Consider the following 22,681-nt stretch of genomic DNA (forward strand, 5'->3'; position numbering starts at 1 on the left):
AGATTCACTACTTTTTAACATTTTGCCACATTTGTTCTATCCCCCCACACTTTTTTCCCCTTAACCATTTGATGCAAGTTTCAGGTATCATGATACTTCAGCTCTAAATACTTCAGCAGCCATTCCCTAAGAATAAGGAATTCTTGCATGGGGCCATTAGACCATTACCATAATAGTATTGTCTATTATGCAGTCTACATTAATTTTTTTCCATTTCCCCCCACATGTCATATATATATAGTTGGGGTTTTTGTTTGTTTGTTTATTTTTTGTCCTGATTCAGGATTTATCAAGGTTCCTTCCCCTGTTGCACTTGTTTGTTTCTTTAATCTCTTTAAATCTTGAACTGTTCCCCATTTTTTTCTTGCTAGTTTGTTTTTCATGACATTGATCATTCTGAAATGTCCAGGGCAGTTGTCATGTAGAATGTCGCACATTTTGGATTTTTCCATAGTTTCCTCATGATTAGATTCAGGTTAGACAGTTTTTAAAAGACCATTACATGAGGGATGTTGTGGACTTTCTAGTGTGTTACACTGGCGGGCCAGCCAGTAGTGCACATTTGTCCTTCATTGGTGATGCTAGGCTTGATCACTTGGTTAAATTGGAGTCCATCAGATCTCTCCATTTCACAATTTCACAAAGTAAGTTGTGGTGCGATAACCTAAGACTATTAGCTCCCAACATGTTTTATCCAGTGGTTTTAGCTTCCATTGGTGATCTATGCTTACATTTGTTATTACACTGGGAATCACAAAATGATGACTCTGTCATTCTGTATTTGTGGTTTTTTTAAAATTTTATTTATTTATTTATTTTTGGCTGTGTTGGGTCTTTGTTGCTGTGCGCGGGCTTTATCTAGTTGTGGGGAGCGGGGGCTACTCTTCCTTGTGGTGCACAGGCTTCTCATTGTGGTGGCTTCGCGGTGGCATCTCTTGTTGTGGAGCATGGGCTCTAGGCGCACAGCCTTCAGTAGTTGTGGCACACCGGCTCAGTAGTTGTGGCTCGTGGGCTCTAGAGCACGGGCTCAGTAGTTGTGGTGCACGGGCTTAGTTGCTCCGCGGCATGTGGGATCTTCCCAGACCAGGGCTCGAACCCACGTCCCCTACATTGGCAGGCGGATTCTTAACCACTGCATCACCAGGGAAGTCCCTGCATTTGTTATCTGGCATTCATTTCTGTAAAGAAGAGTTTCTCCTCTTCCTCCTCCTTCCCCCTCCCCCCATCCCCATGGTCTCAAAAACTCTTTTTTTTTAAAAAAATTCAATGTGATATAATCCATTACCATCATCATTCTGTTTGATGCTCAAAACTGTCCCAAATTGGGCCAGCAGGAGCCCTTTCAAGAGGCTTCTGCATTCTTTTGACTTGGTCTCGCCAATCTTTAAACACTTACTTGCATTCTCACACGAGATGTTCCAGACTCACTTGTACTTACCCTGCTGCAAAATGTAACCAGTCATTTTTTAAAGGGAGTCTTACTCCTTTTAGTTGGAAATAGTGCTTTAAAATTGACTTTGTACTTTAAAAATGGCAATTTAATATCTCATCAAATGAGCATACCTCAGTTTAGCTCATCACTTTATTTGTTGAGCATTTAGGCTATTTCCATTCTCCTCCCTTCTAAATAACTGTAACAAACATCTTTATGTGGATAACTTTTCCAAGTTTAGGATTATTTCCTTTGACAAGATTCCCAAAAGTGGAGTTGTTGGGGCAAAGAGTGTACATTTTTTTCTTACTCTTGATACACGTTATCCATCTGCTCTCATAGAAAGTTTTAAAAGTCGACAACGACTTCTAAATGTTAAGCCCAGTTATTTTGTCTCATTCCTCTTTCTCCTTTGCAGCACCTGAGTCTGCTGACCTCCTCTGTGCTTGCAACTGTCTTCTCCCAAACTTTCCTTTCCTTAAAATGACACTGTTCTCCTTTCTCTTAAGGCAAATCCTCTCTTCCTCCCTTAACCTCCTAAATTTTCGCATGTTCCAACACCTAGACCTTAGAGCTCACTTTTCTTACTGGGTACTAAGTGGGGTGTCCCTCCCTTCTATTTGCTTGACTTTGAATGCCCAGTCCCATCCTGAGCTCCCATTCCTTCTGGTTTTGTCTTCTAAGTCTGGCCCTTGGCTTTGCTCTCCAGCCTTGCCTTGGGTCCATCTCTGTCCACAACCTTGAGAGGACAAACATATCCCAGTATACTCACATATGCACTCTGTTCTTAGAGATTCTGCATGTAAATGGAGCTTCATTTGGGCCGTGTTTTCTATTTGTCTGATATAAAATAACATGGGGCGGGGGGGGGGGGGACTTCCCCGGTGGTCCGGTGGTTGAGAGTCCACCTTCCAGTGCAGGGGATGAGGGTTCGAGCCCTGGTCGGGATGCTGGGATCCCACATGCTGTGGGGCAACTGAACCCGCGCTCTAGAGCCCGCGTGCCGCGACTGAGACCTGATGCAGCCAAATAAATTAATTAAAAATATATATTTTAAAAAAATTAAAAATAACATAGGGGACTTCCCTGATGGCGCAGTGGTTAAGAATCCGCCTGCCAATGCAGGGAACACGGGTTCGAGCCCTGGTCCGGGAAGATCCCACATGCCACGGAGCAACTAAGCCTGTGAGCCACAAGTACTGAAGCCCTCACGCCTAGAGCCCGTGCTCCGCAACAAGGGAAGCCACTGCAATGGAAAGCCTGCGCACCGCAACGAAGAGTAGCCCCCACTCGCCGCAACTAGAGAAAGTCCACGCGCAGCAACGAAGACCCAACGCAGCCAAAAATAAATAAATAAATTTATAAAAAAACAAAAAAACATGGTTCCGTGTTGCAAGAGTACAACTTAAGATGCAACCATAAAGAAAACGGGGCCACTTCTCTCATTTATGGACTCAAGCAATCTCTTTTCAAATATTTATGGAGAGGCTGTATTCTTGGAACACAAGTATAGTAGGATTCAGTTCTGCCTTCAATGAACTTGAATTTTCTAACTTTAGTGGTTTGTGATTTAAGTTGGATCCTGACAATAAGATAAGAGATGGAAGTGGAGGGTCTCCAAATGAACTATCAAGTCTAGTCCCTCTTCCCAACTCCAAACCCAGGAGGCTTCCCTGACTTTCCAACCTGAAATAAAAATAGGGCTGATTCCCAGCAGAGCCCAGGCTCCCAAAAGTTTTTTACAAGCACAGTAAGGAATTCCTTTCCCTTATCTTATCACCCCAAATAGTGTCCCACCCTCCCTAGCTGCGAGCCAGTGCCTGGGGAGAAAAAGGACTGGATCAGGTGGAGATTCCCCTGGGTATGTATACTCTTTCCTGTAAAGGGAGATTGTCTACCAATGCAAATCTAACACTTCAGGCCTGACTTCTGAGGGTGAGGAGGAGGAAGGGAAGAGGTCACCTGTGTTATGCAAGAAGCAAGGGGGGAATATATTTGCATACATATATACATATATAAATATTTATTTATACAAAGACTGCCACAGAAAAATATATTGGAAACTGGCAATAATTGGTAGATAGGGTGAAAAATGAGAGGGAGACACTTTTCACTGGCTTGTGCATATGTATTCTCTTTGATAATGAATACACCATTTTTTAAAATAAATGTATGAAAAGGAAAAAAATCGCAAGGCCACAGGGGCGCTGTTTTGTTGGTGTAGGAGAATGATTTAGACACTGATTTTCCATTTATTTTCAGGAGGTAAGGGGTTACAACTGTTTGATCTAAAGCTGTATTCAGATAATTAAATGAGAATTACTGAAGGTGGTGATCATAGAGGTGTTTCAGTTTTCAGAGGAGAGAGATGCAGCGTTTCATTTTTAAAAAATGAGTCACGATTTATACAAAGTGTTATGGGCTGGGGGGAAAAAAAGGAATTAGAAAAGACAAGCCCCTTGCCGTGCCATTGTTCCCACAATGCCGTGACTCGGATTCGAACCGAGGTTGCTGCGGCCACAACGCAGAGTACTAACCACTATACGATCACGGCGAGCTACCGGGGACCTGTCAGCGGCCCTTTCTGATTGTCTTCTTCAACAGTTAAAGGCCTTCCCATTCTGCACGTCACCAAAAGGTCCACCTATGGGGCGGGTTCCGGCCTAAGGCCGGGTCTGAGAATGCGCAGGCGCATTGCTCTCTTGTCAGTTGGTCTGGTTCTCTCCTGTTTTGGCCCATTAGCCACGGGAGGTGGGGAGGATGCAGTGGGAAACGGTGGGTTCCATGTAAGAGTTTAGGGGGTACCACTTGGGCATCCAGAGACGGGACTGGCCGGAGCTGAGTGTTCACGAGCTGTGTAACTCTCATTCCTTGGAGGACGCCCATCTCCTCTGTCCCGGAGACCCTTCCAGCGACCCCAAACCTGCCGGGGTGCGCTTCTCAGGGCTTCTCTCCACGGATAATGTAGATGCCCGCAGAACTGGGCTGTCCACTTAGAAGGGACTCAGTGAACACACCCTGCCATTCTCCCCGCCTCCAGCACCCGCTTCCTTGTTTCTCTTATTCCCGCGACGGCCCTGACTCGTCCCTCCGCAGGGCTCCCGCCGGACCCGGTGCCCTCCTCTGTTGCGTCCCTGGGCGCAGCAGGGACTGGGTCTGATTTTTCTTCTTGTACATCAGTGCTCTCGTCTCCATGGCGCCTAGAACCAGGCCGAGTCCACAGTAGGCAGTGGCTTTTTGCTAAAATGAGCACATACCCCTGGTTCTAACAAGTGAATGCAGAGAGACCACCGGTCTCTTCAGTGTTGTCTGCTCTAATCACTGCCCCCCTTCAGAGCCGCCAGAGGGATCTTGCTAAACACGAATAGAATCCTCTCACTCCTCCGCCTCTCATCCCCACCCCCGAGACTGCGGAAAATTTGTCCCCCTTTTCCAGCTCATCCTGTGGCCTTCCCTCAGTGTCGTTTCCCATTCCCTAGTTACTTGCTTTCATTCACTCAACAAGTCCTTGAGAGGCGCCTGCTACCTGTCAGACCAGGGCCTGTGGGCGTAGTGGGGGTGGGGAAGAGAGAAGACTTACAAAGAGGAATTATGATTGTTTCTTTTGGAGCCCTTAGCACACGAGATAATCCTGGTTGCTTGACAATCCTGGCTGTTTGACAAATTCCCTTTCTGCCTTTAAGAGCTACTTCAAAGGTCACCTCCTCTAAGAAGCGTTCTCTTCCTATTATTGGGAGCCCGTTTTTAGTGTTGCCATGGACATTGGTACATATGTCAATTATAACACTTCTTGGCCTTGTGAGTGTTCTGTGCTTTGTCTGGGCTGGGCAGGATAACGTGCGTAGGCCAGGGTAAGCGGAAGCCTATATGCTTCCTAAGTCCAATTTAGCGAGACCTGGCGTAAACATTGTTTCCAACTGTCACAAGGGGATTGGGATCCATTTTCAAGGAAGTTATTACAAACTGAAGATAAAAATGGAGGAGAGCGTTAAAAAGCCGACCCCTTGCCGTGCCACTGCTCTCGCAATGCCGTGACTCGGATTCGAACCGAGGTTGCTGCGGCCACAACGCAGAGTACTAACCACTATACGATCACGGCGCGCTACTGGGGACCCGTGCGTTTTTTTTCTCGCCTAAGCTCTTCTCTGTTTAAGGCCCCGCCCCTTTGCCATGTCACTGCTGGTTCCCGCCCATCTGTAACCTCGCCTCTCCCTGAAGGGACGCAGGCGCACTGCTCGCTTGCTTTCTAGATATCCGTAAGCACTCACCGGGCCGCCAGATCCCACTGCTTCATTACCGAGGCGTGTGTTTTCTGCGAGTTCCCCTTACTCCGCATCTTGAAGGAAGTTGTGCGGCTGAGTCCGAACTGATTTTCTTTCTTGTGGGACTTAAGAGGCGGCCCCATTCCTAGCAAGAGCCCGTTCAGATAGCGTGAGCGCCAGGGCACGGTGGGTGTGATACGGCCCCAGCGCCGCCGTTCGGGCGACCCCCGGGCCTCACATTCGTACAGGCTGCGTGAGAGTCCCGGACGTAGGCCTGGCCTCCTAGGAGTCCTTTAGTTTGCAGAGGACTTTCATGTCCTCTCTTTCACGGGCCGTGCGGGCGACCAGCAGAGACTTCGGCCAGGCGTCCACGGCGCCCCTACTCCACTTCGGGCTGGGTGCAAGGGCCAGAGGGGCCTGGTCGACAGTGAGCGGCTTGGGAAGGCGAGAGCGGCAGCCACCTAGACGAGGACGACACTCAATGATGCGCTCCTCGTGGCGTCCCAGTAGCTCGCCGTGATCGTATAGTGGTTAGTACTCTGCGTTGTGGCCGCAGCAACCTCGGTTCGAATCCGAGTCACGGCATTGTGGGAACAATGGCACGGCAGGGCCGCCTTTTTAGATTCCGGAAGCCACATTCTTCTGCGATTAGGCCCCAGCTGCTGCTTGACGTTAGGTCAGGGCCGAAATTATAACGCGGCAAAGGGTGAACGCGGGGTCTTCAGTGAATCAGCCAATCGTCATCTTCCTTCCTATATGATTGTTTAATTTGGGGGAGGTTATTCCGTGTTGTACTCACTATCTTTCCTCATTTGGCCCCTGTCAATGGTGAAGTCATCTACTGGGTTTTCTAAAAAGCCCTCACACTCGCTAAAACTTCAATACCTTGGAGTGCAGGGATTATAGGAATACTGTGCAAACATTTATTAAGCGTTAGAAGAGTGCAGAGTAGACAATACAGTGTGACGAGTGAAAACTCTGACTGCTCTGGAGGTGCTGGTTCCCGTAGCCACTACGACGGTGCGAAAGAGGACTTTGTGGCCTCCATCTCCACAGCCTCCTGGGTGAGAAGGATATTCTCGTTGAGGATTTTTCCTAATCTGCCTCAGGTTTAGAGCAAATTTTATTTGTTACTTTGTTTTATGAGCACTTTAAAAATCTAGACTCAACAAATTTAGGTCTGTCATTTAGGCATTAGGCAAAAATGGAAATATGTTTTGGATTTGGCTCCCAGGTGGCTGGCAGCGGCTGTATCACTGTCAAGGAGGGAATGAGTTAGGACTCAGTGAGCAATGAGCCTCTCCAGCTTCTCCCAGGGAACCTGGGGGTGGCACAGCAAGTCAGGAAGCATTCCTGGGAGAGATGGACATTGCAGTGGGGTTGTGCTCCGTTTACTGACAGTCTCTCAACAAAGGCTTACTGAACAGCCTGTAAAAGCAAGAAACTGTGGAGGGCTGTAATTTTCCAGGGCTCCCCACTCCCACTTCCATAAGTTTGATGACTTTAAAGCCACCCAACAGGACAGCTCAGACTATGAGAGAATAGAATGAAGGAAGCTGAACCTGAGAACTTGCCAGACTTTGGACACTGATTTAAGTGTTATATGTATAGAAAATCAACATCACCAGCAAAAATAAAACGAGCCAACAGAAATGTGACAACTTCTGTTCCTCTGACTGCTTACCAAATAACCGTACTGAAGTTTTTTAAAATCTGTAGCCTAGAATAAGATGTCAGGGTGGGAAGCAAGGAAAGGATCCAGCTTTTTCTCTGATGGCCCTCCCTCCAACCCCCATTCCTCTCCTGGTGCTTCAGTGCTGGGCAATGAGCTGCTCTCAGAATCTGGGGAGAAATTCTGGGGCAATCACTTCCTAAGAGTATTTTGAGTAAAAACAGTCAACCAAGAAATTAAAAACTACAAACATACATCAATGGAGGTAACCCACTCTAGCCATCCACATCCGTACAAGGCAACTGAAGTGTATTTGAGGGCAGGAATGCACTAAAGAAATCTGAACAGAAAGTTCCCAGTTGCAGGAAGAGTAACAGAAGGGGAAGGTGCTCTCCTAACTTCTGCTTGGCAGGTATGCAATTATCCATGGAGATGGGTGCATCCAGCTATCAAAATGTCATAATATCCTCTTTTCAGGTCGCTCACTTGATTCCCCTTGCTCTGATTTCAGGCCCCCAAACAGACTTTTGGTAATGATTTGCCAGCCCACGTAGACATTCCTGCAGGGAAAGTATTGCTCTGAACAAGTTTCTGATTAGTTGGCGTTTGTTCTTCTTACTGTTGGCATTTGGTTTAGACTCTTAAGAGTCTGGCTGGTATGATTCATTTCCCTTGCGTCTGCTTATCTCTGGGTGTACTGACAAAATGGAGTTTCCAGGCTGACATAGCTGAGAGTTAGAGACTCTGGCCTGGGATGAGAGACTGCTGCTCTGGGACACCCTCTGAGCAGTCAGTCAGCTCCCTGCCCTTGACCTCTTGATTTAAACCACGTTTTGCAGTTTCTGATTCAGGGAATGTGTCCTTTCCCGTACCCCTTCCAGCTGGAGGTCGGAGCTTTTCTCTAGGGTCTCAGCACCAGGAAAGAGGCAGGCAAACCTTCAAGGGACAAACCTTGAAGGGGAGAAATGTACTTCATAAGCTTCAGAGTGTTTACTTAAATGATCAACCCCATGGCTTGCTGGTCAGACTTGGTACATCTGGGAGCTGCTACTGCTGTAGCTGCCAGTCACCACAAGGGTGCAGTATAGACTGGACCAGCATCCTTTGGTGTCACCCGGAAGCTAGTTCAGATTCAGAATCTTGGTCCACAACCCAGAACTACTGCATCAGAACCTTCATTTTAACAAGATTCTCTCCAGATTATTCATTTGCACCTTAAATTTTGAGGTGCTGGTCTGCTCTAGAGAACTATCTGGCTCTGATGCAGCCCTTCATTATTTACCTTGTGAGTACTTGGGGTTACTAGGAAGGACCTGCCTGAGTCTGCTGGGCCTCATCGTCTACTGGGCCTCATTGATGAGGGTGACATTGAGGTTTTTGAGGAGGAGAAGATGGAGTTCTGGGAGGGAGACACCGAGGGCCCATGTTTGGGAGCATCTAGGAAGGAGGCAGCAGCCCTGGACTTCCACTAGGAGGTACTGCACCCCAGGAAGTGGATGTAGAATGCTGAGGCTGGATAAAACTTAGTCTAGAAGATACCACTTTGGATTTAGCCCCTATAACACTGAGCCCATTCCTCAGGGATTCTCTGGTTATTAGGACTCAAGTTCCAGTCATTCATTCATTCAGTAAACTGGCATATTTTAGCTCTTAAAGTGCGGTACCTCATGGGGAGCTGCAAAGCTGTATATGATCCTTTTTGCCCAAAATAGTTTATTTTCCAGCTGAAAGAAAATGCTAGTCCACAGGCAACAGTCAGAAAACAACACAAGGAATGCTGTAGAAGAGACATCTCTTGCTGCAGTGGAAGGAAACTCTCCAAGGAAGAGCTAACATAAACTTCCAGAATTGTAAAATAATTGAAGTTTATTTTCAGCGCTTCCAGCACCCTCATTCTGATGCCCTTCTACCTCTTTGTGTTGTCCTTATTCATTCATTCTCGTTCATTTGATCAACAGTATTTACTAACAGCCTACTATGTGTTAGGCACTGTTCTAGGTTCTGGGGTTATAGTAATGAATAAGACAGATGGGTTTTCTCATAGACCTATAGTGCAGGAATCAGAAAGGAATGTTAAATAAAAAATAAACAAAAGAACGTGTGCCAATGGAAAATAACTTGATATAGTGTCCTCCTGTTCCCTGCCTATTATCTACCCATGTACCCCCTCAGCTCCTTTGTCTGTACAAAGTAAGATGACTGATAATAATAAGTGTTACCTTTTAATAGGGATGGAAGTTTTACACTAAAAAGATAAACTCTCACCCAGAGTGGCCCACATGTGTCATAAAGAGCCTTCAGATGTGAGGCAGTCTTGTGTGGACAGCGTGAGGAAGACTCCGTGGTGACCTGCGTGGACCTGCAATATAATCCAATACAAGCAGGTGGATGCTGAGGGCCAATGAGCAGGACCAGATGACCCCATAGGTAGGTCAAGAACTTGCCAAGGGCACAAGGAAAACAAAACATCCACCCAAGAAGTAAGTAAATTTTTTGAATGAATAAAAAGCAGTGAAGTGATCAATTTCAGGAGGAAAAAAAACCCAGAACTTGTTGGGATAAAATAAACTATAAAATAATTATTTAAAAAACTTTCAGTTACATATGAGGCAACATAATTTTTTCAGTGCTTAAGACCTTGGGGAGTTTAATCCAGCCCCGTTGACACACTAAATCAGTCCCCTGGATCAGAGATGCAACCCCTAGGGAAAGAAAGGGAGGAGGGGACCCTGAATTAAGGTGTATTTCTGTCACTAGGTCGAACATACTTGGATAGATAATAAATTTGGTAAGCAAAGAAGTAAAATTGCATTTTTTTTGCATTCTTGAGTTTGTCAACTGAGATGTGCACCTCATATATGTGCCAAGTGACTAGCATAGAGGTGCTCAATATACATTTGTTGGTCTCTTGTTCCCAGGTACTTCTCTCTACACCCACAAAAGAAAAAGCCATGGGAAGATCCTACAGGACTATTCCTGTCATGAGGCCTAAAACTCATTCTTGAGTCAAGAAGATTGCAGGAGCCACCTCTCAGAAGCAAAGGTCAAAATCAGTGGTTTCCAAACATTATTCTAGAGCTGATAAAACAGGGATGAATTTTTCATCATGGAATGAGAAAAAATAAGGTTGATGTGGTAGGCTTTTCAAAAGACTGAATGTGTTTAATTCAAAGAACTATTCTCTAGGCTAAGGTTATGGTCTTCCTACTTTTGAGGTGTTATAGTGACTTTTTAAAAAGTAGATGATAATTTTTTTAAAGTCTTTAAATTTGAAAAAATTAAAAACTGGCAATCCTATTTTGGTCTCCAAAATTACTTTTGAAATTTTACTGGTCAGTGAAATCTAAAAGTATAAAGCTCACTACAGAGCCTGGAGAGCAAAGCATCAGACTGAGAAGAGATGGTCCTCAGTTTGTAGTGGTTCTGCAGAGAAATGCTCAGAGGGAGAAGGGTCCCTGTTCTGTCAGGCAGTGGTCCAGGCTAACCCCTATCCACCCACCTAACAAATAGTAGTCCCTAGTATGATCTGTGCTAGGCCTTGGAGATACAAATTTGAATGAAACATTCTTAGAGATCATGTCAGTGCAGGGTTAATCAGATGAGTGAAGAAGTAATTACAGCTATATACATACAAAGTATATTGGAACTTAAATCATTCATTCCTCCAGGATATGACATTTGAGCTGGGTTCCAAGGCATGCAGAGTAGTTTTCCTGGCAGAGAAGGGGAAAGGGTATTCTAGGCAGAGAGAAAGGCAAGAAACAAAGGCCAGGAAGTGTGAACAAACAGCATAGGGAAAGATAAAGCTGTGACATAAGATATGGAGGGGAGAGTGGATGGAGATGTGGACTGAGAGAAAAACACACAATGTAAGTTGTGAATTAATTTTTATCTGAGGACCTTACTGAGGACTATAGCCCAGGAAACAGCCTTTCAGATAGCTCTGAGGAACTGCTCCAAAGAGGTAAGGGAGGAGCCAGGATATATATAAACTTTTTTGCTGGGAAAACGTAGTCAAGCATCAAAAGATTACTGCTAATTACAACAAACAGGTATCTCAAGTTAGCGATTTTAGTGCTTTTCTGTGTCTGGGAAAATACAAGCATCTGAATTCATTTGAAAATTTTTCTTAGATATACATCTTAACTATCTAAAGACCAGTGTACCCAAAGCATAGAATGTTTCCTGTTTTTCTTCATCCTGAATTCCCCTAAGGGCACACTGGCAGTGGGCAACTGCAGTAGCTGATCGCCTGATCCTTGTAGAACTGGAAACGGCAGGCAACATTTTTTTTTCTTAATAGAGAGCAAGGGTGGAGCCAAATTGATGAATCTCTTGCCCCTATTGAGACAGGCCTTTGTCCTGGAGGCTGGTGGATCTTGACATTTTGTGGTAACTTATTGCTTTGGGGATCCCTTGAAAGTTATATGCTTGTTCTCCAAAATAGTGCAGCTATGATAGAGTGTCAGGAATTCATAGAGGCTTTTTTTTTTTTAATTGAAGCATAGTTGATTTACAATGTTGTGGCAGTCTCTGCTGTCCAGCAGAGTGACTCAGTTACACACATAGAGACATGCTTTTTTTTAATATTCTTTTCCATTATGGTTTATCCCAGGAGATTGGATATAGTTCTATGCACAGAGGCTCTCTTATAAGCATTGTGGGACCATTTAAATCTCCAGTTCTAAGCAGAAGAGGGACATAATCGCATCTTCCTTTTAGAAAGGTGAGGTGTAAATGGGTAATTATTGACAAAAGTCTTAATTCAAAGGAGAGATAGAAGAGGATCTCAGCCCCCTGGTCTGGTGGTTGACGTTGGGGCTTGGGGACTAATCTAGGGGGAGAGGTTCTTCCCTCACATCACACCCATAGGTGTTTCCTCTTGAGCTCAGAGGTAGAGGGGATGGACATGTTGGATGAAGGGAATGAATGTGAAGCTTGAGAGAAGCTCTAATATCAAGGGTGGAGTATTTTCTAGAATTACAGTAGTCAAATAGTATGAAAATAGATGTATCCATGTTATCCTTATGTATATATACTATATTGTTAATATTGAGATGTGGATATGCAAATTCAAATGTAACTTTAAGTTAAGAGGGAGAAACACATGCACAGGTTGCAACAAACTGACTTGACCCTTACTTTTCCCAACTTCCTCATAAATTTCAGAGTCAAAATACTTCTGTGTCATGACTGCTCTTTGGTTCAGTAGCCTCAGACTGAGTCTAGATGAATTCCTTTCTTACCATATCATCAAAGCTACTAAGAACTCCTTTTCCACTTAATTCTCTTTAGATCAAATGCTCTGAGAGAACTTGTTGTGGTTTTAAAATATGTTCACAAATTCTTTGATACTCCTCTCTTCCAGAGGTAGAGCTTTATTTCCCTCCCTGGACTGAGGGCTGGACTCAGTGACTCCTTCAAACAAATAGAATGAAGTAGAAGTGTTGGTGTTTCACTTCCTAGATGAGGTCATAAAGTGCATGTCGCTTCCTTTTTGCTCTCTCTCAGATCACTAGCTCTGAAGGAAGCCAGCCGCCATGTCAAGAGGACACTCAAGCAATCCCATGGAGAGACCCACGAGGTGAGGAACTGAGGCCTTCCTTCTGCCACAACAGTCATCAAAGAAATGAGATTTTTGGCCAATAGCCATGTGAGTGAGCCACCTTGAGAGCAGATCCTCCAGCCTCAGCCAGACCTTCAGATGACTGCAGCCCTGGCTGACATCTTGACTGCAATTTCATGAGAAACCCTGAACCAAAACCACTCATCTAAGTCATTTCCAAATTCCTGAGTTAAGTAACTGTGAGATAACCAATGTTTGTCATTTTAAGCTGCTAAATTTTCGGGTAATTGTTACACTGTGATAGGTAATTAATACAGATTTTGTTACCAGAGGTGGGGCGCTGCCATAACAAAAACCCAGAACGTGAAAGTGGCTTTAGAACTCGGCAGACACTGGAAAAACTTTGAGGAGAGTGTTAGTATAAGTCCAAATAGCCTTGAAGAGACTAGCTTCCTCAGTCTCCCCATCTGTAAAATGAAGGAGTTGGGCTGGATGAATACCTAAATATTTTATAATTCTCTTAATCTTTATCTAATCAAGGTTCTATAAATAATATTACCCTAAACAAAGTAGTTATAGGAGACAGCTAATAACTGACCCAAGGCATAATTCCCCAAGGCATAGCTCCACAACAGAGACAAGAGGCCCTGCACCTGACTTTTGTGCTGTCTGTAAACCTAGTTTCAGCCTGGTTTAATTTCAGGAAACTGAAGCTGGCTCTACCTTTAACAGGTTGCTTCAGCAGCTCACAACCACATGCCCCAAAAGGAGTAGGGGTTTCTGATTCTTTAACAAAGGCTGGTCCTTTGTTAAAGATGAAGGTTCTTTATATTCGTTCTTCACCTCAATGATTTAACTAAAAGGTCCAGAATAAAATTGTTTTTCTTCTTACCACTGAATTTTACAAATCTCTGTCCTTGTATATATTGCTAGTGTCATCCTGTCACTGGATGGGACACCTTCAGGGGCCCAAGAGTGGGCTCTTGTCCAACACTCAGAAATGAATTGTCCGAGGAGACACATGTACTGACAAAGCAAGAGATTTTATTGAAAAGGGGCGCTCAAGTGGAGAGCAGCAGGGTAAGGGAACCCAGGAGAACTGCTCTGCCTTGTGACTTGCAGTCTCAGGTTTTATGGTGGCGGGGTTAGCTTTCCACGTCGTTTCTGGCCAATCATCTTGCTTGTGCCTTCATTTGGACCGGCTCAGGGCCCTTCCTGGTGATGCGTGCATCTCTCAGTCACAATGGTTTTCATCGTGAGGGTTTCTGGGAGGTTGGCGAGACATATTATGGACTCGTGTCTCCTCCCCTTCTTGGCCCCTCGTGGGTTTTCCCTGGGTTGATTTTGGACCCTTCACTGGTTGTGTGTTCTTTTCAAGCATCCTGAGGTGGGAGACTTAAGCAAATCTTTTATTGTTGTGCCTGGCCAGGGTGGGCAGTTTCCTTAACAATACTATCATTAATTTGCTTGGGTCTCGGAAGGCCTTAGTACAGATTTCATGACTCTTGAAAAGAAAATTGTTGGAATGCTTTATTTATATATAAATCATATTCATAAGTTATTCAGATATATATGAATGGCTATTTTGGCAGGGCAAACCCCAGCAATTTTTAATGGGCCCTAAAGAAGCAATTGTTGGGTCTGTGCTGAGCAATTTAGGGGCCTGCTTTCCTGGAAACCAGCAAGGCAATGAAGGCTCAGCCACTAGACAACAGAGTATCTTTTTTTTTTTTTTTAACATCACATTTTTTTTTAATTCAAACAGAAAGTCACAATAATTATAATCATCCTCATCAGTTCACTCAGTCCCATGTAATTAATTTATTTTTCATCTTGATCTTTTGTTAGCACTTTTATGAGTTCATCAGTTTTCCATTACAGTTCTGAAAATGCTTATTCATTCAGTTCAGCAGCATAGTCAGTTACCAGAAACCTGTACTTGTCAGAGTCTTTTCCATGAATTCCTTGAAGATGAAACCCTTTTATAGGAACATTTTTGCAAAAGCATCAGAGTACACCCAGAACTGTCTGTAAATGACAAAAGACTTAAAAATGACCACGGTTAAAGATTCGATGAAAGTTCATAATAATGCAATTGACAAGGAAATTTAGTTATTTCTGAGATATACATTTTAAAGTAATAACTAAAATTATGAATTATAACATTATACCAGAACATATAAGATTTTTAGGAATTTCATGCAATGTCTGAAACATTTATATTAACATATTTCCATACAAATAACACAAAGAAAGTTTAGTATTAGTTGTTTTTTTATTTTTGAATTTTATTTTATTTTTTATACAGCAGGTTCTTATTAGTCATCAATTTTATACACATCAGTGTATACATGTCAATCCCAATCGCCCAATTCATCACACCACCACCACCACCACCCCGCCGCTTTCCCCACTTGGTGTCCATACGTTTGTTCTCTACATCTGTGTCTCAATTACTGCCCTGCAAACTGGTTTATCTGTACCATTTTTCTAGGTTCTACATATATGCGTTAATATACGATATTTGTTTTTCTCTTTCTGACTGACTTCACTCTGTATGACAGTCTCTAGATCCATGCATGTCTCAACAAATGACCCAATTTCGTTCCTTTTTATGGCTGAGTAATATTCCATTGTATATATGTACCACATTTTCTTTATCCATTCGTCTGTCGATGGGCATCTAGGTTGCTTCCATGACCTGGCTATTGTAAATAGTGCTGCAATGAACATTGGGGTGCATGTGTCTCTCTGGGTATATGCCCAGTAGTGGGATTGCTGGATCATATGGTAATTCTGTTTTTAGTTTTTTAAGCGACCTCCATACTGTTCTCATTAGAGGCTGTATCAATTTACATTCCCACCAACAGTGCAAGAGGGTTCCTTTTTTTCCACACCCTCTCCAGCATTTGTTGTTTGTAGATTTTCTGATGATGCCCATTCTAACAGGTGTGAGGTGATACCTCATTGTAGTTTCGATTTGCATTTCTCTAATAATTCATGATGTTGAGCAGCTTTTCATGTGCTTCTTGGCCATCTGTATGTCTTCTTTGGAGAAATGCCTATATAGGTCTTCTGCCCATTTTTGGATTGGGTTGTTTGTTTCTTTAATATTGAGCTGCATGAGCTGTTTATATATTTTGGAGATTAATCCTTTGTCCATTGATTCATTTGCAAATATTTTCTCCCATTCTGAGGGTTGTCTTTTCATCTTGTTTATGGTTTCCTTTGCTGTGCAAAAGCTTTGAAGTTTCATTAGGTCCCATTTGTTTATTTTTGTTTTTATTTCCATTACTCTAGGGGGTGGATCAAAAAAGATCTTGCTGTAATATATGTCAAAGAGTGTTCTTCCTATGTTTTCCTCTAAGAGTTTTCTAGTGTCTGGTCTTACATTTAGGTCTCAAATCCATTGTGAGTTTATTTTTGTATATGGTGTTAGGGAATGTTCTAATTTCATTCTTTTACATGTAGCTGTCCAGTTTTCCCAGTACCACTTATTGAAGAGACTGTCTTTTCTCTATTGTATATCCTTGCCCCCTTTGTCATAGATTAGTTGACCATAGGTGCGTGGGTTTATCTCTGGGCTTTCTATCTTTTTTTTTTGCGGTATGTGGGCCTCTCACTGTTGTGGCCTCTCCCGTTGCGGAGCACAGGCTCCAGACACGCAGGCTCAACAGCTATGGCTCACGGTCCCAGCCGCTCCACGGCATGTGGAATCTTCCCGGACTAGGGCACGAACCCGTGTCCCCTGCATCGGCAGGCGGACTCTCAACCACTGTGCCACCAGGGAAGCCCAAGGGCTTTCTATCTTGTTACATTGATCTATGTTTCTGTTTTTGTGCCAGTATCATATTGTCTTGATTACTGTAGCTTTGTAGTATAGTCTGAAGTCAGGGAGTCTGATTCCTCCAGCTCCATTTTGTTCCCTCAAGACTGCTTTGGCTATTCTGGGTCCTTTGTGTCTCCATACAAATTTTAAGATTTTTTTGTTCTAGTTCCGTAAAAAATGCCGTTTGTAATTTTATAGGGATTGCATTGAATCTGTAGATTGCTTTGGGTAGTATAATCATTTTCACGATATTGATTCTTCCAATTCAAGAACATGGTATATCTCTCCATCTGTTGGTATCATCTTTAATTTCTTTCATCAGTGTCTTATAGTTTTCTGCATACAGGTGTTTTGTCTCCCTAGGTAGGTTTATTCCTAGGTTTTTTGTTTGTTTTTTTTTGTTTTTTTGTGGTACACGGGCCTCTCACTGTTGTGGCCTCTTCCATTGTGGAGCACAGGCTCCGGACGTGCAGGCTCAGCGGTCATGGCTCATGGCCCCAGCCGCTCCGCGGCATGTGGGATCTTCCCAGACCGGGGCACGAACCCCTGTCCCCTGCATCGGCAGGCGGACTCTCAACCACTGCGCCACCAGGGAAGCCCTATTTCTAGGTATTTTATTCTTTTTGTTGCAATGGTAAATGGGAGTGTTTCCTTAATTTCTCTTTCAGATTTTTCATCATTAGTGTATAGGAACGCAAGAGATTTCTGTGCATTAATTTTGTATCCTGCAACTTTACCAAATTCATTGATTAGCTCTAGTAGTTTTCTGGTGGCATTTTTAGGATTCTCTATGTATAGTATCATGTCATCTGCAAACAGTGACAACTTTACTTCTTCTTTTCCAATTTGTATTCCTTTTATATCTTTTTCTTCTCTGATTGCTGTGGCTAGGACTTCCAAAACTATGTTGAATAATAGTGGTGAGAGTGGACATCCTTGTCTTGTTCCTGATCTTAGAGGAAATGTTTTCAGTTTTTCACCATTGAGAATGATGTTTGCTGTGGGTTTGTGGCATATGGCCTTTATTATGTTGAGGTAGTTTCCCTCTATGCTCACTTTCTGGAGAGTTTTTATCATAAAAGGGTGTTGAATTTTGTCAAAAGCTTTTTATGCATCTATTGAGATGATCATATGGTTTTTCTTCTTCAGTTTGTTAATATGGTGTATCACATTGATTGATTTGCATATATTGAAGAATCCTTGCATCCCTGGGATAAATCCCACTTGATGGTGTATGATCCTTTTAATGTGTTGCTGGATTCTGTTTGCTAGTATTTTGTTGAGGATTTTTGCATCTATATTCATCAGTGATATTGGTCTGTAATTTTCTTTTTTTGTAGTATCTTTGTCTGGTTTTGGTATCAGGGTGATGGTGGCCTCATAGAATGAGTTTGGGAGTGTTCCTTCCTCTGCAATATTTTGGAAGAGTTTGAGAAGGATGGGTGTTAGCTCTTCTCTAAATGTTTGATTTAATTCACCTGTGAAGCCATCTGGTCCTGGACTTTTGTTTGTAGGAAGAATTTTTTTTTTTTTTTTTTTTGCGGTTCGCGGGCCTCTCACTGCTGTGGCCTCTCCCGTTGCAGAGCACAGGCTCTGGACGCGCAGGCTCAGCGGCCATGGCTCACGGGCCCAGCCGCTCCGCGGCATGTGGGATCTTCCCGGACCAGGGCACGAACCTGTGTCCCCTGCATTGGCAGGTGGACTCTCAACCACTGCGCCACCAGGGAAGCCCTGTAGGAAGATTTTTAATCACAGTTTCCATTTCATTACTTGTGATTGGTCTGTTCGTATTTTGTATTACTTCCTGGTTCAGTCTTGGAAGATTATACCTTTCTAAGAATTTGTCCATTTCTTCCAGGTTGTCCATTTTGTTGGCATAGAATTGCTTGTAGTAGTCTCTTAGGATGCTTTGTATTTCTGTGGTGTCTGTTGTAACTTCTCCTTTTTCATTTCTAATTTTATTGATTTGAGTCCTCTCCCTCTTTTTCTTGATGAGCGTGGCTAGTGGTTTATCAATTTTGTTTATCTTCTCAAAGAACCAGCTTTTAGTTTTATTGATCTTTGCTATTGTTTTCTTTGTTTCTACTTCATTTATTTTTGCTCTGATATTTATGATTTCTTTCCTTCGCTAACTTTGGGTTTCCTTTGTTCTTCTTTATCTGGTTTTTAGGTGTAAGGCTAGATTGTTTATTTGAGATTTTTCTTGTTTCTTGAGGTAGGCTTGTATACCTATACCCTTCCCTCTTAGAACTGCTTTTGCTGCATCCCATAGGTTTTGGATCGTCATGTTTTCATTGTCATTTGTCTCTAGGTATTTTTTGATTTCCTCTTTGATTTCTTCAGTGATCTCTTGGTTATTTAGTAACGTATTGTTTAGCCTCCATGTGTTTGTGTTTTTTACGTTTTTGTCTCTGTAATTCATTTCTAATCTCATAGCATTGTGGTCAGAAAGGATGCTTGATATGATTTCAATTTTCTTAAATTTACTGAGGCTTGATTTGTTACCCAAGATGTGATCTATCCTGGAGAATGTTCCATGTGCGCTTGAGAAGAAAGTATAATCTGCTGTTTTTGGATTGAGTGTCCTATAAATATCAATTAAATCTATCTGGTCTATTGTGTCATTTAAAGCTTCTGTTTCCTTATTTATTTTCATTTTGGATGATCTGGATTTCCCCTACTATTATTGTGTTGCTGTCAATTTCCTCTTTTAGAGCTGTTAGCAGTTGCCTTATGTATTGAGGTACTCCTATGTTGGGTGCATATATGTTTATAATTGTTATATCTTATTCTTGGATTGATCCCTTGATCATTATGTAGTGTCCTTCCTTGTCTCTTGTAACTTTCTTTATTTTGAAGTCTATTTTATCTGATATGAGTATTGCTACTCCAGCTTTCTTTTGATTTCCATTTGCATGGAATATCTTTTTCCATCCGCTCACTTTCAATTTGTATGTGTCCCTAGGTCTGAAGTGGGTGTCTTGTAGACAACATATATATGGGTCTTGTTTTTGTATCCATTCAGCAAGCCTGTGTCTTTTGGCTGGAGCATTTAATCCTTTCACGTTTAAGGTAATTATCGATATGTATGTTCCTATAACTATTTTCTTAATTGTTTTGGGTTTGTTTTTGTAGGTCCTTTTCTTCTCTTGTGTTTCCCATTTAGCGAAGTTCCTTTAGCATTTGTTGTAGAGCTGGTTTGGTGGTGCTGAATTCTCTTAGCTTTTGCTTCTCTGTAAAGCTTTTGATTTCTCCATTGAATCTGAATGAGAACCTTGCTGGGTAGAGTAATCTTGGTTGTAGGTTCTTCCCTTTCATCACTTTAAGTATATCATGCCACTCCTTTCTGGCTTGTAGAGTTTCTGTTGAGAAATCAGCTGTTAACCTTATGGGAGTTCCCTTGTATTGGTCGTTTTTCCCTTGCTGCTTTCAATATTTTTCTGTGTCTTTAATTTTTGCCGATTTGATTACTATGTGTTTCGGCGTGTTTCTCCTTGGGTTTATCCTGTATGGGACTCTCTGCGCTTCCTGGACTTGGGTGGCTATTTCCTTTCCCATGTTAGGGAAGTTTTCGACTATAATCTATCTCTTCAAATATTTTCTCTGGTCCTTTCTCTCTCTCTTCTCCTCTGGGACCCCTATAATGAGAATGTTGTTGTGTTTAATGCTGTCCCAGAGGTCTCTTAGGCTGTCTTCATTTCTTTTCATTCTTTTTTCTTTATTCTGTTCCACAGCAGTGAATTCCACCATTCTGTCTTCCAGGTCACTTATCCATTCTTCTGCCTCAGTTATTCTGCTATTGATTCCTTCTAGTTTAGTTTTCATTTCAGTTATTGTATTGTTCATCTCTGTTTGTTTGTTCTTTAATTCTTCTAAGTTTTTGTTAAACATTTCTTGCATCTTCTCGATCTTTGCCTCCATTCTTTTTCCAAGGTCCTGGATCATCTTCACCATCATTATTCTGAATTCTTTTTCTGGAAGGTTGCCTATCTCCACTTCATTTAGTTATTTTTCTGGGGTTTTATCTTGTTCCTTCATCTGGTACATAGCCCTCTGCCTTTTCATCTTGTCTATCTTTCTGTGAATGTGGTTTTTGTTCCACAGGCTGCAGGATTGTAGTTCTTCTTGCTTCTGCTGTCCACCCTCTGGTGGATGAGGCTATCTACGAGGCTTGTGTAAGTTTCCTGAAGGGAGGGACTGGTGGTGTGTAGAGCTGACTGTTGCTCTGGTGGGCAGAGCTCAGTAAAACTTTAATCCACTTGACTGTGGATGGGTGGGGCTGGGTTCCTTCCCTGTTGGTTTTTTGGCCCAACACTGGAGCCTACCTGGGCTCTTTGGTGGGGCTAATGACAGACTCTGGGAGGGCTCATGCCAAGGAGTACTTCCCAGAACTTCTGCTGCCAGTGTCCTTGTCCCCACGGTGAGCCACAACCATACCCTGCCTCTGCAGGAGACCCTCCAATACTAGCAGGTAGGTCTGGTTCAGTCTCCCATGGGGTCACTGCTCCTTCCCCTGGGTCCCGATGCACACACTACTTTGTGTGTGCCCTCCAAGAGTGGAGTATCTGTTTCCCCCAGTCCTGTCGAAGTCCTGCAATCAAATCCCACTAACCTTCGAAGTCTGATTCTCTAGGAATTCCTCCTCCAGTTGCTGGACCCCCAGGTTGGGAAGCCTGATGTGGGGCTCAGAACCTTCACTCCAGTGGGTGGACTTCTGTGGTATAAGTGTTCTCCAGTCTGTGAGTCACCCACCCAGCAGTTATGGGATTTGATTTTACTGTGATTGCACCCCTCCTACTGTCTCATTGTGGCTTCTCCTTTGTCTTTGGATGTGGGGTATCTTGGTGAGTTCCATTGTCTTCCTGTCGATGATTGTCCAGCAGCTAGTTGTGATTCTGGTGTTCTCACCAGAAGGAGTGAGAGCACGTCCTTCTGCTCCGCCATCTTGGTTCCTCCTGACAACAGAGTATCTTGAAATTCTACAGAACAGCTGGTGACTCACCCTAAGACATTTCCAAGCTTGCAAAGGCCCAACATTTTAATGATGCAGAAGGTTGGGATTGGAAAATATGCAGAAAATAAGTCTGATAACACTTCCTAACAATTTCATAGAAAAACTCTTATGTTTCCAGTGGTCTCTTTCTAGGTCCCCTCCTAAGCAGTTGGTTGTGTATCAGTGTGGAAAGGGCAGTAGTCTTTGTGTTTAATGTCCAGCACTTTGGCTACCCCAAGACATGGCAGTGATACAGATACAGTTGTCAGTCAACAGAGTTCTCCCACCTCCTGTCTCTGGCCAACTTACATACTCCTCCCCTCCCTCTTCAGCCTATTCTAATAGAGTGCCCTCCTGCTACCATCTTCCTACCCTGGCCCCCTCCTCACATATATGTATAACTTTCTAATCAGGTCCCATACCCTGGGGCCCTGTTCTTTAATTTCTAAGATAATCAGTTAATCATTTAAGGTCTTATCTTAAATATCTTATCTTTATAATAGTTTATTAACCTTTGCTGAGGATTATGCTTTGCCAGCATCACGTACTTTATTGTAGTTTTCTATCTTCTGGGAAATAGGGGAAAAACTATCAAGTCAACAACCTGGTTTGCTGATTTTAGCTTCATACTCTTGTAGACACCAGCTCTGGTTCCTAAGCTCTCCCTCCCAGGGCTCTTGAACCTTCTTTCCTCCAATTAAATATATCTCTTTATCCAGTTCCCTTCAGAAGGAGCCAGGTGACCTACTAAGTTGTTGAAGGGTGTTAACAATATTATCCTCCTACCCCAAAGTAACATGATCATTTTAATGGAGACATCTGTTTTTTTTTTTTTTTTTTTAGATTTAATCCTCACAAAACCCCTTTCAGATAGATACTGTTAACATCCTTATTTCAAACATGCTTTTGCCTCATCGCCAGTAAGTA

General features: G+C 43.0%; 3 non-coding genes across 3 annotated transcripts; 1 reads left to right on the top strand and 2 right to left on the bottom strand.

Moving 5' to 3' along the window:
• Window positions 1-3,914: 3,914 nt before the first annotated feature.
• On the bottom strand, window positions 3,915-3,986 carry TRNAH-GUG (transfer RNA histidin (anticodon GUG)). The gene has a single exon. It is a non-coding gene; the product is annotated as a tRNA-His (tRNA).
• Window positions 3,987-5,459: 1,473 nt separating this feature from the next.
• On the bottom strand, window positions 5,460-5,531 carry TRNAH-GUG (transfer RNA histidin (anticodon GUG)). Its single transcript has one exon. It is a non-coding gene; the product is annotated as a tRNA-His (tRNA).
• A 676-nt stretch (window positions 5,532-6,207) lies between these two features.
• Window positions 6,208-6,279, top strand: TRNAH-GUG (transfer RNA histidin (anticodon GUG)). The gene has a single exon. It is a non-coding gene; the product is annotated as a tRNA-His (tRNA).
• Window positions 6,280-22,681: the final 16,402 nt, after the last annotated feature.

Source organism: Delphinus delphis, chromosome 2 (genome assembly GCF_949987515.2).
Source record: "Delphinus delphis chromosome 2, mDelDel1.2, whole genome shotgun sequence".
Lineage (NCBI taxonomy): Eukaryota > Metazoa > Chordata > Mammalia > Artiodactyla > Delphinidae > Delphinus > Delphinus delphis.